General features: G+C 40.8%; 1 long non-coding RNA gene across 1 annotated transcript; it reads right to left on the bottom strand.

Moving 5' to 3' along the window:
* Positions 1-10,707: 10,707 nt before the first annotated feature.
* On the bottom strand, positions 10,708-15,634 carry LOC127533784 (uncharacterized). Its single transcript, XR_007941660.1, has 3 exons — positions 15,380-15,634; positions 14,416-14,520; positions 10,708-11,011 (listed from the first exon to the last, which is right to left on the bottom strand). It is a non-coding gene; the product is annotated as an uncharacterized LOC127533784 (long non-coding RNA).
* Between the last annotated feature and the right edge of the window lie 2,574 nt (positions 15,635-18,208).

Here is an 18,208-nt window from a genome sequence, read left to right on the forward strand (position 1 = left end):
AAGAAAACTCCAAACAGCAACCTGTCAGCAAAAGAAAATCCCTCCAGGCCAGGTATAAATCTGGGTAGTCCACGAGTAAAACCATACACCAGCAGTCAGCAATAAAATCCCTCCGCCATTCAGGAGCATAATCACCCTAATCCCACATGTATCTGTCTGGAGGCTGAAGACTTTGGCCTGAATCTGTCCTTCCACTTAGCCATTCCTCTGCGTCTGTGCCTCTGCTCTGTTTGTGTGAGAGCCATCTGTTGTCGGGTTTTATGCACCGTCTTCTTCATCAGTTGAAAGCTCTGCTCAAACACATCCAATACTCCTCTTCCTTTGGCATGAGGTTTATCAATAAAAATGGTATTAAAACAAATAAATTCAGATGTGGAGCTGCTTCTCTTTAAAACACATCCACGGTATTTGTTCAAAAACATGTGGAAAAATGTTACTGCAAAACAGATTTACTTGAGAAAAGTAAGAATACTGAGAAATTTCTACTTTACTTGACTTTATTCACTTCATTTCATATGAACTTTTAGAGGCTGAAAGAGGTTAGGAAAAGTGAAATCAAGCAAACTCCTAAAATTACAGCAAACTTGTGTAGCAAAACTTATTTTTTTCCCCTTATTTCTGTACCTATATTTTTTCTCACAACCCCTCAGGTTTATCTGCTGGCTCTTTGGATCAGTACCAACTTCTGGGACTTAACTAGCCCACTGTACCTGAAAGGGATAAACTAGGTCTACTTCATCAAGACACAACTGTAAATGACACATATTGTTTGCATCAGTATATAAAGTTCCAACTGTAATGTGTAATAAGCTACACATGATGAATTACTGCAGAATAAGTCATTTCGGATGCGGGGCGTCTACTGTAAAGAAGTATTTTCACATGAATGTTTTGTACATCTTTCACAACTGCACTTTTCCTGTCTGTTTAGTGCCAGGCTGTTATTTGTGGTCTGGGTCTAAGTCATCTAGATCTAATCTGATGTAAATGCCACAACATTCTATTATATTTAGTGTGTTTTTAGTGGTCATGAAGCTAGAAAGAAAGTGAGCTGCTCATGTTGTGGCCCCAAGTGAAGAAGTTCAAGTATCTCTGATGGAGCGTTGAGACGATCAGGAGAATCAGTGAGGAGTCGGCAGTAATGAAACCTTCTGTTGGAGTCGTCTAAGGCAATTTTATTCCAGCACTCATCTATGCTCATGAGCATACTGAATGGCAGAATGGCACTGTGGATAGAAGTGGCTGAAATGAGTTTCCTTCAAAGGGAGGAATCACCCGAAGAGCTCACACATTCAAAGAAAGTTTGCCTCAAAAATGAATCAGTGGAGGTGGTTCAGGTGGTTTGATGCCTCCAGGATGTTTCTCTTCAGAGGATATCTGGGTAAATCCAACCGGCGCAGACTCAGAGCACACTAAAGGAATTATAGCTCTCATCTGACCTGGGAATACGTTAGTTACCTCAGGAGGAGCTGCAGGATATGGCAAAAAAAAAAAATCTAGATGATCTACAGTAGATGACCAGTTGGAAGAATCTTACTTCACCAATGCACAGGGATTTCAACAGGGTGGTTATTAAACTTCATAATATCCCAGGCTATACTGTATGCATTCTACATGAAGGCTTAAGCTCTGTAAGCTTCCCAGTAAGTGCTGGACACATAGATGCTGCACCTCCAACACAGAAGCTTCTGAATGAAAGTAGGAAATAAAGAACACAACATACAACCACAAAACACAAGAAAAAAATAGCTTAAAACAGACTTTACTGACATGAGAAGAGCAACCACTTAGTTAAGTAATAATGAGGGTAGACTCTCAAAAGCAGCATCCAGCCAGACATTAATTCCTCACATCAGTGCTGGATCTCACTGATGCTCTCATGGCTGAACGGGAGCAAATTCCTGTATCAAGTTTCCAAGAAGCCTGAAACCATAGCAATGGAGGTTTGTATAGGAGCAGATGAATGTGCACATTTTTGGCAGAAAATGTTCATCAATTGCCAATACTGTCAAATAAAAATGATGTTTATATATGTGCTGTCTAGATGGTGTTCGCTGGCAGTGGTCTTTCAGTCCTGGAAGCATTGTGTTGTATTCTGCACAGTTGTTATCAGAAGACTGTAGAGACAAAGTTAAAACCACTAGAAACTTGTTTTTGGATTGAGAGCCTTAACTTTAAAGTATGTTAATCATTAATTCTTGACCTTTGAACAGGTGCTTTGTTGAAAAACTGAAACGCTCCTTTTGTGTAAACAAGTCTACATTTTTTTTGCAACCTCTGAGCTGCCTAAATGTATCCATAAAAACATTTTTGGTGGTTTAGTGTCCATGTTTTAGCATTTTGAGGAGACAAATCTAATGCAATGCTTTGACAGAGAATATGCAGCAAGCTCATACACACGACTTTGCACATGAAATGGAACCCAAAGACTTTATGTGGCTGTCAGAGTGGATTTTCTGCTTCATTTCCATGGTATAACCGGTATTTTTTATGCGTGCATTGCTTTTATGCATACAAAACGAATAAACAAAGAAAAAGCAGAAACAATAAAACTCATTGTTTGAGAAGATTTCAATGAAAAAAAGACAGAAAAAGAGCATGACGTATAAATGCATTTAAATGAATGCTTCCTTTGACAAAAACTAAAATCAGATCAGGGCAGGAAGACATTTAAACACACCACTATCATGAGCTGCTTTTACAGATAGCATTTTGTAACAATATAGCAAAGTGCATAAGTGGCAGAGCAATGATTCCAGCTTCACAGTCAGAGCTTCTTAAGTCCTCATGTTGGAGCTGCACATATCTAGAACACGTCTGATGTAAACAGACCAGCTGTGGGTTTTGTGACCTATCCAGATACCTCATAATCCTGGTGGAGAGGTAGGTTTGGAAGCAACACAAATATTTCAGTGGATTTACAGTTTAAGAAGCTTCTCCTCATTATCAACGTGACTGAGGAAGAAGAATTTTACAAAACATCAGTTTAGGGCTGCACACGGTGGTTAGACTGTCGCCTTGCAGCAAGAAGATCCTTGGTTGGTGTCCCGGTCTGGGATCTTTCTGCATGGAGTTGGCATGTTCTCTCTGTGCATGCAGGTTTTCTCCACGCACTCTGGCTTCCTCTCACAGTCCAAAAATATGCTGAGGTTAATTGGTGAGTCTAGGCGTGAATGTGAGTGTGATTGTTTGTCTCTATATGTAGTCCTGTGATAGACTGGTGACCTGTCCAGGGTGTCCTCTGCCTTCACCCGAGTCAGCTGGGATAGACTCCAACCTCCTAGACCCTAATGAGGATTAAGCGGTGTGTAGATAATGGATGGATGGATGTATCAGTTTAGACACATTCCTTTTTTCATTCAAGACAAAATCAAGCTGTTAAAGCTGCTGTCCAGAGTTTGAATCGCAGCGTCTCCCAAAACACTGTTGGTCCCACCCTCCGTCCCTCTGATTTCGCACCTTCATTTGTGCACGCGCGCAGTACATGAGAGGAGTGCCCGGAGTGCTGCAGCATCTCGCCTGTTTTGCTGTTTTCCCCTCTTCTACATTTAGTACATTTAGTAAATAATAAAGGAATTACGTTAGAATGCTGTATTGAGTCTAACTTGTCCTAATACCAAAATAACATGAATCTGCTAGGACGAACGAGTAAAGTTTCAATATGTGATTACACTCGTGTATCCCTCTCGATGACGTTGTTTATCAAACTTAGTGCATTTACGCGTGTATATGTGTTACATTGTTTATTTATTTCTATCTAGAGTTCAGAATTGCATGACTCCTCTGACGAAGAGTATGTCCCAGACGCCCCAACATCTTCCTCCAGAGGTCGGGCATCTAAACGAAGCCGCCAGGCGGGCTATGGAGGCCGTGGTCGGGGAGCGACGCGAGCACCCCGAGCCAAAAAACGTCCTGCAGTCTCTTGGCCTGACAAGCCGTGGGATTGGTAACTTTTCTGGAAGTTGCTGAGCCCTGATGCTCTCTCCTCCACAAGCAAAACAAATGTGCACGCGGTTGCGTAGTGCGGAGCTCGCCCACCTCTGCATGGGCTTGCTTGCTGTGCGCGTAACCGTTGATTGACAGCATGACAAAGCTGAAGCTCGAACTTGATTGGTCGGCAGCGACCGGCGCTTTTTGGAATAACATGGGGGTCTATGAGAGGAAGGCGGAGCTCAGGAATAAATTTTCATATCGCGTCATACTAACATTAAATTATAGTATCGAACTAGACTAACACATTTAAGCTTTGTTAAAAAATGATACATAAATTGAAAACAAACGGAAACTCCGGACAGCAGCTTTAAAGTTACACAGATGTAGACTAAATAATCCCTTGGGAAAATGCCTATGAATACAAATATCTACTCAGATATTTGTGGTATTATGCAAAAAGATAATATTCAGTTTGGGGCACTCCTCGTCATCTTGGTTGGGGCTGTCTTCTTCTACTTCTTCTCCGTTGACTTGTTTGTTCAGTGCCTAAGTGCAGGAATGATCGACTGGTTGACATCCAATGTCAGTTGCACAGAGGAAACTGAAACTAATTTGTCTTCCTGCTGCTGGTGGAGATGAAGGTGAAACTGACAATTCCAACCCTGTCTGATGGGGTCTAGGAGACAACGAGATGTTGAGTGTGTCCAGTGGACTGCTGTGCTTCACTGACATCCTCTGTAGACCCCAACATACTCCACAATAATCCTGCCCTGACATTAGCAACAGGTCATGAATATTCTCTAAAATGCCATCAAATATCCTCTAAGTAGCTATTGGTATCTTTAGCCAGTCATGTCTTTGTGTCACAGCAGCTAGTTTTATAATCTTAATTAAGATCTTACTTTGCTGACAAACCTCTCATGCTCTCTGTCTTGTTCTGTCCTCAGCCACTTCGGTTGGGCATTTGCTATCGCTATGGACACCCCAAATGTACAATAGAAATGTTCATTATAAAACAGACAGAAGTCCAGGAAAAACAGTGATCTGATGCGGATTGGACAAACAGAAACAACAAAGGGAAACTTGCATATTTTGCTTTCTACATCTTTAGATAATAGATTATTGCAGTTCACTATTTGTCCAAACCAGAGTCTTTATACTTCTGTTCTTTTGCACATTGTATGACTGGCAGTTGCCCAGGTAGTACAGAAGGTCCCCAAAAAAATGTCAGGGTTGAAGTGTCTTTGTCATCCTCGGCTCTTTTCATTAGGACTCCAGGCTCAGGACAGGATGATATGTGTTGACACAAAAGAGAATCAGAAGTGGAGTCTGACCTGAATCAGGAAAAAGAACTCTCTCCTAAAATAAATTATATTAATCTCCTATATTTATTATCATATCATTACGTGAACACAGGCAGTGATGCGGAAACAGCTTCATGTAACACACCGGCCACAACTCACTCAAGTCTTTGCGTAAGAAGGATGAAGGTTGAATTCATGTTGTTTGTCACAGAGTCGCCTCCTGCCCCTTTTATCATCAAATGTACACCGATCTTTTACAGCTTACTGTTGGTCCAAGGCAACAATTGATTACTAATTACGCACTGTCTATCACCATCTCAGCAGAAGGAGTTTCCCACTGCTTTGTAACACAGATTCTTATTTTATGTCTGTTTCATCCACTCCGGCCAAAGTTATGGGGAGAAAGAAGTCTGATGTTACCGTCAGCATTAGCCAAACTCATCCTTACCATTCTCAAACTCATCTTCATTATTAAACTCACCCTAATTATCACCATTAATACCATCTTCATCAGTCATCTTCTTCCTCAGATGACATGTTCTTGTACCAGAATCATAACTGATTCTGCCAAACTCTTGCTTTCAAGACCAGTCATCACCGTCATCTGTCTCCTCCTCCTCAGTATCACTCTGATCTCTGAACATATCCTCACCCTCAAAAAACACAGAAGGTAAATAGACAATTTCACCACCTCAACAACACTCTCATCATCAACTTTGTCGTCATCAGAGGGGAGGAAAGTCCACCTGTTCATTGAACCCAGGAACAGAAACTATCTCCACATCCTCATCATCAGCGGAGATATCGTATATTTACAGGAAGAATGTTACTTCTTTATCTCTGAACATAACCTCAAAGTTCACCTCCGTTACTCCAGTCCGACAACATAATTAAAGCACTGAAATGTAATTTAGTTTGCAGTGCAGGTTAAATGAAAACACACTGACAGCTCTAATCCGGCTGAGTATTCATCCCGAGAAGTTTTAATACAAATCATTTCAACATATAAACCTGGAATCAGTGTGCAACAGCTGATTTGCTGGACTTGTAGAAGGACACAGATCATTATTTACCATCTAATGCTGTGTTCAGGAAGCTACAGCCGCTGTGCCACATGCATAAATGCACACATCACTCCGAGTTTAAGGAAGCACTTGTTTTTCTGCTGCTGTGAAATACAGTCAGCAGTAAGTCATAGGAAAGAATCTGGCATACAGCAACAGGACTTTAATGTGTTTATTAATGTTTCTGTAAAACCCTAAAAGACACTATTGCCTCAGACACAAATCTGATACACTTCAGAGTCACATTTGTCTCAATAGATATGTCAATATGTTATGTAATAGATACTCATGGGTGGTGTGGTGCTACCTGGACACAAGCTGGGGCTTCATCAACCCCCGCTGGGTTGCTGGGGTGACGGTGCGTGATGCCGAAAGACCTGAAATATGATGCACTTATCATAAAATCGATTGTTCAAGGGTCTTTTGCCAATATGATGAAGATGGTATCCTGTATGCACATGTAAGATAAAATAAGAAAACAACTAAGATGTGTCACCTTGTTCACATAGAAAGCACCGATAACTGGAAGATGATTCAAGATCATATGAGAGTAGAATGTTAATTCCCTAATTTCTCTCTCCACAAGAAATGTTAGTCAGACGTTAAGCAGATTAGTTCACACATACTCAAACTGTCTAATTAAAAGATTTAATTTTAGATAAAGACAAGAGCAGTACTTGTAGCAACAAACGCATACGTTGGAGAGATGAGTTTTCTCTGTATAGTCGGTGCCAGATTGTTAGCATGAGAAAACATCTTAAAAGTGCACAAATATTTCTCGCTCAGGATTTACTTCTTGTTATCCAGAGTAACAGAGGATGAAAAGAAAAGGCGAAGTTACTGTCAGGGGATTTTAAAGTCCAGCTGGAGTTTCAAAGCTTGTTTTTTATTTTCATTTTTTGTGCCAGCTGGTCATCCTGTCAAAAAAAAAAAGACAGTTTGAATGGAGTTTAGCCAAGGACACTTATACATTCTGAAGTCTCTATTCTCTGCAGTCAAGTCTCCTGATTACAAAAAAACAAACAAAGAAAAAAAAAACACCTCTCATGTGTTGTCGTGATCGAATGACCTTGGGTTTGTTTGCTGCTGTCAAACTGTGAAACAATGAGCTGCTGAATCTGGGGACTTTGATTCTTAAGCCTCACTTTTTTTTTCCTGCTGCAACATTCAACAACAACAGATTAAGACTCCCTGGAGAGGTGAACATCCACTGCCGTCAGATGTCCTGTTTGTGTTTCGTTTCTCCTCTTAATAATAAATGCTGCACATTTTTCAGCCAATTTGAAATCCACAGGCTTCATTAGCAACTATTGATTTCCTCTAATCATATATCTGATCGTCTGTTATTAATGTGGACTGTGTTTTGCATCAGCATCACCTTGTATCTACTCTCCTCCACATTAATCTCTCCACAAATGGTCACTCTGTTTCAGGTCACCGGCAGCCTTTCAGCCTACCTTCAAGTAATCATGAATTCATTGTTGCGAGTGGCTTAAAGTCGCAAAGTCATAGATCATGTCTGTCCTCTGCACTAAGCTTGATCAAACTGAGTGGGATGTATTTGGTGCAGAGGATTTCCTTCTTTAAATCCAGTAAAGTAGATTTAATGAACAATGAGCTGAAGAAATGACTATGAAGGAGGTTTGGTCAGACTTGAGTGCAGACTGTGTGGGTGGCAGAATGACCTGTTTTTAAAGCCTCAAAACTGATTCCAGCCACAGACTGTTCGTCAACACGTATGTGTCTGAGTAAGACACTGACCCTCAAATACTTCATTTTAGGCAGCTGAAGTTATGGTATCAGCTTCAAGCAGGCAGAAAGTTCCTGCCTGCAGCTTTAATCATCAGACTAAATCAGACTTCTGATACTGTGCCAGCACAAATTACTTTTGAAATTATGGATGTGACCGTATATCAAATGAAATGGTTTGAATCCAATTTTCAGAGGAGAGGTCAAGACTGTGTCATTCATTTCAGTAAATGCCAATACTGCATTTTTTTTGTTCAAATGACGAGAGCACTTGCATGAATTACGGCTTGTTTATCTATGGGCAAAAAAGGCAGTAAAGCGACACGATTATAAGGTCATAAAGTCAACTAATCAAGTCAGCAAGTTGTTGGGATTTGACACCACTGAGCTCCGACAGTGATGCTTATAAATTTGTGAGCCTTTTAGATTTTTCTAAATTTCTGCATAAATATGGCCTAAAACTTGTATGTTTCATTATCATACAAGTCGTGCAAACAGATAAAGAGAATTCAATAAAACAAATCAAGAAAATATATTTTACGAAGTAATTAATGATCCAACATCATATACTGTATCGGGGAATGGCAAAAGTATGTGAAAACACAGGATTAGCAGTATACTGGGTAGAGTTTTCAATCAATGGAATGCCAATCAAGTGTTAGATAAGATAATCCTTTACTGCTCCCATGTCAGGGGAAATTTACATAAGTTTAGGGTTAGTGTGTATCCTACTTTATTTAATGAACAAAGTCTGATCTTCATGTGGAAGTTGGCCCAAGAAGAAGATATCTGCAGGCCTCAGAAAACATGTGACACTCATTAGGCTGGAAAAGGTTTCAAAACCATCTCCAAGAAGTTTGAACTCCACCAATTGGAGGTCTGACACACTGTGTACAAATGGAGGGAATTCAAATCTGTCCCTCTCAACCCGCTGGCCAGCAGGCAGATGGGTCCCCCACATAAACAGCCAGGTTTCGCTCAAGGCTTTTCTCCCTGATAAATGGGTGTTTTCCTTGCCACTGTCGCCTTAGGGCTTGCTCTGAGGGTCAGGCATATGGGTTCTGTAAAGTGTCCTGAGACAATTTGACCTTTAATTGGTGCTATATAAATAAAATTGAATTGAACTGAATTGAAGGAGTGGTGTAGACCTACGAAGATCAGTCCAAGAGTGAGACAATACACTGAGAGATCACAAAGGAACACAGGACTTTCTGACATTGAAAAGTGTTTCAGGAGATACTGAATTGTAATGAGAAAGCCACTGCTCTCCACAAAGAACATTACTGCCTCTCTGCATTTGGCTAAAGATCACGAGGACAAACCAGAAGGCTATTAGGCCAATGTTGATGCTATCAAAGCAAAAATGTTTTAATTTAAATTAGAAACAGAGTGTTTGGATAAGGAAAGACACTGCAGTCCAGCACTAAAACATATCCCATCTGTGTTAAGACTCGGGCCTGTTTTGCTACTTTTGATCCATGACACCCGTTGTTAATCGAACTGTGGGCCGTACAGCAAGACAAGGACAATTAGCACACAGCTCATTCTACCAATGAACGGAATGTTAACATTCTTAAAATGGCCAAGTCAAAACTCTGACAGTAATGCAATGGAAATGTTGTGGAAGAACCTGAAACAAGCAGAAATATTTAGATACAGAACAAGGGAGCTACACCAGATACCCAAAGTAACGGTGCACATACTGCCACTCACAGATACCGGGCTTTGCAAAAGTTGTGTTTCACTCGGTTTCATGATCTTTAGAGACGTTTACATGTCGGAGTGAAAAATTCCATTAAATAAACTGAAAGTTCTACCTTATAGGCAGGTGTCCTTAATACATTTTTTTTCCTCCGGTGAAGTTGTATCAAGATGGAAGTCAAAAGAGTTGAGATATCTGCTCTCCTTTGTGCTGAACATCAGCCGGATGACCGTCCACAGAGTCGCGGAGAGGCTAAAGAATGGTGAAGATCTTTCAGGTCTTCACCATTCTTGAAAGATCACTGAAAGATCTTCACCATTCTTGAGCCTCTCCGCGACTCTGTGGACGGTCATCCGGCTGATGTTCAGCTGCTTGGCTCTGTCAGACTTCTTGTGGCCAACATGAAGGAGAGCAGATATCTCAACTCTTTTGACTTCCATCTTGATACAACTTCACCGGAGAAAAAAATTGTATTAAGGACACCTGCCTATAAGGTAGAACTTTCAGTTTATTTAATGGAATTTTTCACTCCGACATGTAAACATCTCTAAAAATCATGAAACCGTGTAACAGAACTTTTGCAAAGCCCGGTATATAATACTGGATGTTTTTCCTCAATAAATAAATGACCAGGTATAATGTTTTGTCTTTTGTTTGTAGCTGCATCCTCTACTCCATCATCTTCTTTAAGGACCTGTATGTAAATCTGATGATGTTTAAGATCAGATTTCTAAAGAACAACAGCACATGTTAAGGGTTCACAAACTTTCCAGCACAACTGTAAATGTTTCCTGACTGAAGACAACAGTCAGCTTTCTTTCTTTTAACTATGACCCTACTCCTAATCCAATGGTTATCTTTCGCTGGCAAAATCACCTAACCTTGAAGTAGTTATTCCAACCCAAACCATTATTTTCTCCATGTAAATCCACGTCATTTTTGCATCTATACCAGGGCCGTGCAGAGACCTTTGGAGGGGCAGGTGCTCAAAGTTCAAAGGGGGGCACATGGAGCACGAATTTGAAACACCATAAACATACCTACAATATACCTGGGTGAATTGTAGCAGCAGATATTCTTAAAGAATGAAACATAAAATCACAACATACGACACACCTCATATCTTTGTTAGGAGGCAGTCTGTGTTTGACCTGATGGGGTTCATTGAACAGCTTTTGTTGAAGGGGTTGGTGAGGAGGCTGCTGCTACTGATGATGACACTGCTGGAGGTGGGCTGTATTGATCTGAGACTGTAGACACTAAAAAAAAACATGGGAGAGATAGTAGCTGATTAAACAAGTGTTTTCTCATCATGAGAAGATGCAAAGATAACTGACATTGAAAATGGCTGACTGTGACCTACCATACTGCTGACTGTTTGTAGGAGACTCCTGCTGAGAGGCTGCAGCCAGGCTGACTGTTTGAACTAAACAGAACTATTTGCTCATTCATAAACTGAAAGGGGAACATTAATGGGGGACCAGAATAAAGGAGAGGTGAAGGTACAGTCTATATCCACAAAGCCATAATTCAAGCTGTGCATTAATTTAGGACATAGGAAGATAATGTATGAAGTTGAATTTAGATCCCCATTAGACACTGGACTGTAACTGTGGCTGCTCTTCCTAGAGTCCTTGTTTTTTAGTTAAAATAAAACTGGAGGACAAAAATTAAACAATTGTGACACCTCTTTATTTTAATTTCAAAACTTTATTTTTGTTTTCCAACCTCAAAACACAAACATGATTCCAACAAGAAATGCTATAATAATAATAATTTATTAAACTGAAAAGGGAACATTTATAATGAGATATAGAGAATAGAGGAGGGATGTGTGTGTGCTTGTCTGGGTCTGTGGTTTCTTTTTACACATCACAAAGTTGTGTTTTTCTTTGTTGCAGTTATAACAGCAACTTCCTGTTGCCCATGCCCTGAAAAATGTCAATGACCTCACTGTGGTTGATTGGAATATCCTTCTCAATTGCCAGCAGAAGAAGCTCTGACAACCTCTCTTCTGTGCAAAGGGTGCGAAGTTTTGTTTTCACCAGCTTCAGTTTTGAGAAAGAGCGTTCCACAGTTGCTGTAGACACCGGAAGTGTGCCGTATGTCTTCAGCAGCTCAGTCAAGTTAGGGAAAACCAGATGTGCATTGTTTTCTCTGACCGCTGAAAGAAGAGATGCTACACTGACTGGTGAGGGGCATGAGTATGACATATGGAAGACCTTAAGCTCTGTCTGCAGTTTGTCTTCTTCTTCAATGTTGTAGAACTGGCAGAGTTTCTTCAGAGCTTGCAGTGCCTCTGTTGGAATTTTTGTTGTTTTCCAGTTCTCTGGGACTGTCAGGCAGTGGAGGGCATTCAAGATTTCCCATGTTGAGTTATCTTCTCCTTTAAAGCGTCTCTGAAGCTCTTGTGTCATCATGTCCACAAAAGCGTAATACACTTTAACACGGTAGTAGTCTTGCAAAGTAGGGAAAGTGTGGTCAGCAGTAGCTGCTGTGGCAATGACCTTGAACTTTGCTGGCATTTTCCTCCTCCTAGCTTGACCAGGAATCTCATTTGGCGGGTCCAGGCCCACTGATGCAGCCTTCTCTGTAGCCTGTTGATACATGTTTTCAAACTCTTCCTCTGTTCTGGTGTGGGCCAGCCTCTGAAAAACTCCATCAACAATTTTGTATGCTGCAGCCAGGTCTATGTCTTTCTGTTGCAAAGCATCAGAAGTCATTGCAGTCATCTGGAAGATTGGACAGGTGATCTCCAGACACAGGAAGAATTCAAAGTTGATGCTCTTGAGAAGGATCATTGCATCACCTGCTGAAGAGTCTGGGGGATCTTGCTGTGTTATTTCCTCAAGAAACTGCATGACAGCTGGGAGGACCTTTCTCAGAGTGCGAAGGGCAGTTTCTCTGCAAGCCCACCGTGTGTCTGACAGCTTCTGCAGCTCCAGTGGACGCTTATCGGGGTACATTGTCTTCTGCATTTCAATAAATGCAGAGTGTCGTTTTTGATGAGTTGGCCACAAAAGCATAAAGTTTTTCAACTAAGCTGAAAAAGCTGACAAAACAGATGTTTGACTTTGCACTTTCAACTAACACCAGATTAAGGCAATGTGCCTGACAGTGTACATACAAGGCTTTCTGATTTCTTTTTAGGATTCTTGACTGAAGACCCTTAAAGCGTCCGCTCATGTTTGCAGCACCATCATACCCTTGACCCCGGATGTTTTCCAACTTCAGATTATTTTCTTCCAGGAGAGCTATGACTGTCTTTTCAAGAGCATCTCCACTTGTGACCTGCACATTGCACACCTGCAGAAAGCGCTCCTTGATTTGCATGTTATGCACATATCTGATGACAAAAGAAACCTGCTCAGTGTGTGCAGCATCTGTAGTTTCATCCATGAGAATGGAAAAGGTTTTGCTCTCTTGGATTTCTTTTTGGATGGCCTGTTTTACTGATATGGCCAAAGCTTTGATCATATCATTTTGACTTCTGTTGGAGAGGAGTGAGACAGGAGGTCGTTTACCTGGTCCCTGCTTCTCTTTTATGGCGTCCAGGTGGAATTTAATTACACTGTCATATTTGCTAAAAAGCTCCACCAACTCAAGGAAGTTACCTCGATTTTGGCTTGACAGGGTTTCATCATCTCCTCTAAAAGGCATACCCTGTCTTGCCAGATAAAGACTGATGGCTAGTAAGCGGGACAGAATTTCTCTGTTTTTTTCTCTTTCCTTGTCTTTTGCAGCTTGTAGTGCATGGTCACCCATTTTGAAAGCTGCCTCCAGTGAATTCTTTTTGTAAATGTTCCACCTCACCATACTACACATGTGAGATTCTGAGGCACTGTGCTCTTTAATCCTTTCCAGAGCCCTTTTCCACCGACTGACTCCTTCTGTTTTCCAGGTTTTGCGGCTTGCGTATTTTTGATCATTCACAAAAAGACGGCAGCTAAAACAAAACATGGCATTAAGACTTGGGGAGTATTCAAGCCATGGATTATTCTCAAACCATTTCTTTTGAAATGACCGCCCCTCCTCATTTTTTGGAAATGATGAGAATGCGGGTTGACAGGGTCCAATATTGTTAGAAAACTGTATGAAGGCCTCATCATATTTAATGTCGAATTGCAGAACATGGGCAGGATCATTTGGGTGGGTAAGTCCAAGTATGCCTGAGAATTTTTGCCTCCCTCTGGCTTCAGTCTCCTCTTGGCTTGATGCTCCCTCTACCTCAAGAGTTTGTGCCGTTTGTACTACAGTCTTTGCCTCTCTCACTCCAACCTCTGTCTCCTGGTTAGCTGCATCCTCTACATTAACATTCTCTATAGGCTCCTCAACAATTCCTGACACCTCTCCTCCAGCCTCTATCTCCTCCTGGCTTTCTGTTCCCAAACTCTCGATTTCCTGTGGCACAGTCCCTTCCTGTTTCTCTCCTTCCGTCTCCTCATCTGACCTGTCATGACTCACTCCCTGGTCATCTGGAAACAAGGCAAAATTTGCTCTTGATTGATCGAATTAACATCTCCTACACCTAATCAATAATAAACCCACCATACACAATGATCGATAATGTAACAGGACGACAACACTGAAATTGTGCTTCATATTGTTATCTCTAACCGAGCACCTCTGCAATGTAAATAGCTTGTACCTGTGTCATTCTTACCTTTTGTGTTCTTTGTGATCCAGCTGGTGAGTGATCCACTGCCTTTCGCAGCCTCACGCAGCTCCTTTTGTTTATCTTTCAACCTCCTCTCCTTACGAGGCATCTCTGCAAATTGAAATATGATTGATAAACCACAATCTGATACACACACACATACACACGCAGTGACATTTCATACCTTTTCAAGACATACACTGTATAACCACAGATTTACTCCATGGGGTTGATTCATAATCTGCCCTTTATTATTCATAGTGCTAATAATAAAGCAGAAAAAATTATTTAATGATATAGAAATCATGTATTTAAACTGATTTGTGCTTTTATTGAATTTGACTATCCACTTTGCGCAAGACAGCAAGGTTATAAAAGCTATATATTTTATATTTATGGATATCATATATATTAATTGTGTGTGTGTGTGTGTGTGTGTGTACACACACACACACACACACACACACACACACACAGAGAGAGAGAGACATTCATATACAAATGTTCTAAACAAATACTGATATGTTGAAATGAGAGGTTGAGAAAATCACAATTCAAATTCTTCTAATTCTAATTGTTACTGTTGTTGTATTTATATTGCAATACAATAATTTCCAGTCCAAAATTAAGTGAATATACATGTACATGGCATAGTTTCAGTGTAATAATATAACCTCTGCCTCATTGCCTCTAGACACACAGGAAACACACTGCAGCTCACTGACAGTAAAATAATACATCTCTCTGATGCACTTTGCCCATGACAAAAGAAACATACAGAAACAAAAAGAAGTCTGGCACACTTTATCCTCTCAGCACGCTGTGTGGTTAACTAGCGATGGTTAGCTAACTATAACTGATGAGAGGTGTGTTAGAGTGAGACACACACACAGGATGCTCACTTTGCTTCGTCAGTCATCTTTCAAGAAAACACCGTGCACAAACGAGTACCGCTGCAAAACATACTCACCGGACCATCAGTTGTCCTTCCTTGAGTCTTCCCTTTCAACATTAGCAGCACCAGACCATTGGTTGTCCTCCTTCGGGTCTTCCATTTCTAAATTAGCAGCGCTAACGGTGAGCTTCGGGGCACGTCAGGGCACATCAGGGCCGTGACTGACGTCTACCTGGATCATGTGACCGACTGAGGGTAGACCTGAATTATTTTGTTTGTTTGTTTGAGTTATTTATTATTTTGGACCACACAGATTTTCACACACATACACACACACACACACACACACACACACACACACTTAAAAAAAAATTGACAAAAGGGCACTTTGGGCATCAGATGCAAAAGGGGCAGGTGCTTCAGCCCCCCCAGCCCCCCCCTTGCACGTGCCTGATCTATACCTATACTAATTTTAATGGCAGCTTTGTAAGGTCACAAAATTGTTTTCAGTTGCTATACAGTATGTATTATGTAGGGTCCTAGAAGGCACAGGCCAAATAAGAAAATGTCTCCATATGTCATACTGGGTCACTATAAAAACAATTTGCTCAGAGACCCTTTTATTAGGTACACCAGTGCAGTCTACTGCAATACAACTATTTTTGTTGAAACTGTTACAGAGGCATTAATTCAGTTATTTGTTTTATGACTCATGATGTAGTTTTGTTACTTTGGATTACATTGCCTCCTGAGGTATTTTTAATATCCCGACCATCACATCTATGCAAAAACAAAGGGGAAAAAACATTTAAACACTTCTGTATTCTTCAGTGATAAAATACAAATTCAATGTACTTACATTTTTGCTACAATATCACAAACAATTTAACATTATGACCCATAAAGACAAATGTTCTGGTAATGCTTCTTTAGACTGTAACAAAGTGGACACTTATTTGTACATTTGCCAAGTCAACAGTAGTTCTTCATGCTCTAACAGCTCCTCCACCAGAGCTACATACTGAGCAAAAGTACAGAGGCTTTGCATTTTACCGACTTCTTTAAAACATGTATATATTTCATTGCTGTCGATAGTTTTTCAAAGTGTGCTTTCAATTTTTGTGTTTCCTTCATTCTGGAACCTTCGCTTGGTTTAAAAAATTAGCTTGAAGACTTTTAAATGTGCCGATGGCATGCTGGGAAAAAATAACAAATGTAGCCTCGAATTCAAGTCTGCAGGTAAAATCACACAAAAAAAGAGGTGAATCAAAATCAATGGCTTCCGAGAGGGTGAGAAAAATGAAAAGAAAGAAGCACGCTTTAGAAAATAGAAGTATACAGGATTTGCTGTCATGGTTTTAAAGCATGCAGAAACATTTGTATGGACTTTTAGGAGCAAATTTTGTAAATGCAGTAAGTGCCAAGCTGAAACACTGCTTCATCATCTCTCCTGAAATGCTCTTTTCATACATTATGTTGACTTTTAATAATTTATTTCTTTCCAGCTTTGTTTTTTGACAGTTACAATAGAGAAAAATAATACAGTAGTTTTGGCAAAATCCCCATGTTGCTCCAGCAGCTAAAGGTTTGTGGTTGAGTGCCTGCTGAAAGAATGCCACAGGGACTGGTGCCATCCAAAGGTTTATCATCAGCAAACAGCAGCCAAATCTTCACTGTACAAAGAAAATGATTTTCATTCAGGTTTAAATGTCCGGAACCCACTTTTCACCTAAAGATAACATAAATCATTTTACATTTAATGGTGCAGACATCATTCCCTTTTAATCTGTAAGCATTAATTTGACAGATGATAGCCAGCCAGTGTAATATTTCCCCCAAACTACCTGTGAATGTGCAACTTTCCTTCATGATTTGTTAAGAAGCCATTCGGTGAGAGAAAACTCCCACTTTGGAAATTACAACCTCCCCTGTTGTCCTTGGTTCATCCCTCAAGGCTCTTCTTTCATTAACAAGCGCTCATCCTTTTTACTAAAAGCTGTCCTTGAGTCCAGAAAAATCTATAGTGGAGGATTGTAGAGAATAATAGAGAAGTTAATTTGATCTATAAAGCTCTGTTGTTGCTTGTCTCCTGTTTTTATGTGGGCAACTTTTTGATTTAGTTTTATTTTAAAACACGACAACACAGCAAACACAATGCACACATTTCTCTGATGCAATTCTTGCTCTCAAACTGGCATTAAAGCTCAGAGTGTGAGAGAGTCAAATGAGCTACTCTGAATTTGTGAAATTTTAGGGCTTCTCTAAAATATTGATAAGTTATTTTGCCGGTGATTTATCACTGATTTAATAAAGATATCAGCATGCATGCTGTTCTTGTCATCACCATTAATGCATGGCCGTGTAATATCATAAATCTCACTCACTTTACCTCAAACATCTGAAAACACAGACTATCTCGAAGCCAACCATCATTAAACCAAACAGAAGAACAAAGCTAGCCTCCCATGGTGCTACAAGCTGTCAGGATTCCCCTCTCACCCCCACTCCCCTCTGACACCCCAAATCCCCTTCCCTATCCAGTTTTGTCCTCGCTCCCTCTCTCCCTCTCTTCCTCTCTCCTTTCTGCAGGACTTGGAGTGGAGCAAGTCACAACTGGCTCCTGTTTGGTAATCAGCTACCTCCCTGGAGCCTGGGCAGCTGTGTTCTATTCCACTAATTACACCACTGCAATAAAGACCGGCTGAACTCTCCACACCCTGCCAGATTGTTGTACTTGACTCCAGCAGTCAGTGACTCTCTGGCCTTCTTGTCCGTTTGAGAAAGTGAATTCTGCTAATTCTGTTTCTCCTCCTTGTCTTGTCAGAACCAGCTGCCCAGAGCCGTTCGCCGAACCCACCGTGGAACTAGTTCCCCTCCGAGCCCCGCCTGGATCCCTCTTCCCCC

This window comes from Acanthochromis polyacanthus, chromosome 4 (genome assembly GCF_021347895.1).
Source record: "Acanthochromis polyacanthus isolate Apoly-LR-REF ecotype Palm Island chromosome 4, KAUST_Apoly_ChrSc, whole genome shotgun sequence".
Taxonomy (NCBI): Eukaryota; Metazoa; Chordata; class Actinopteri; family Pomacentridae; genus Acanthochromis; species Acanthochromis polyacanthus.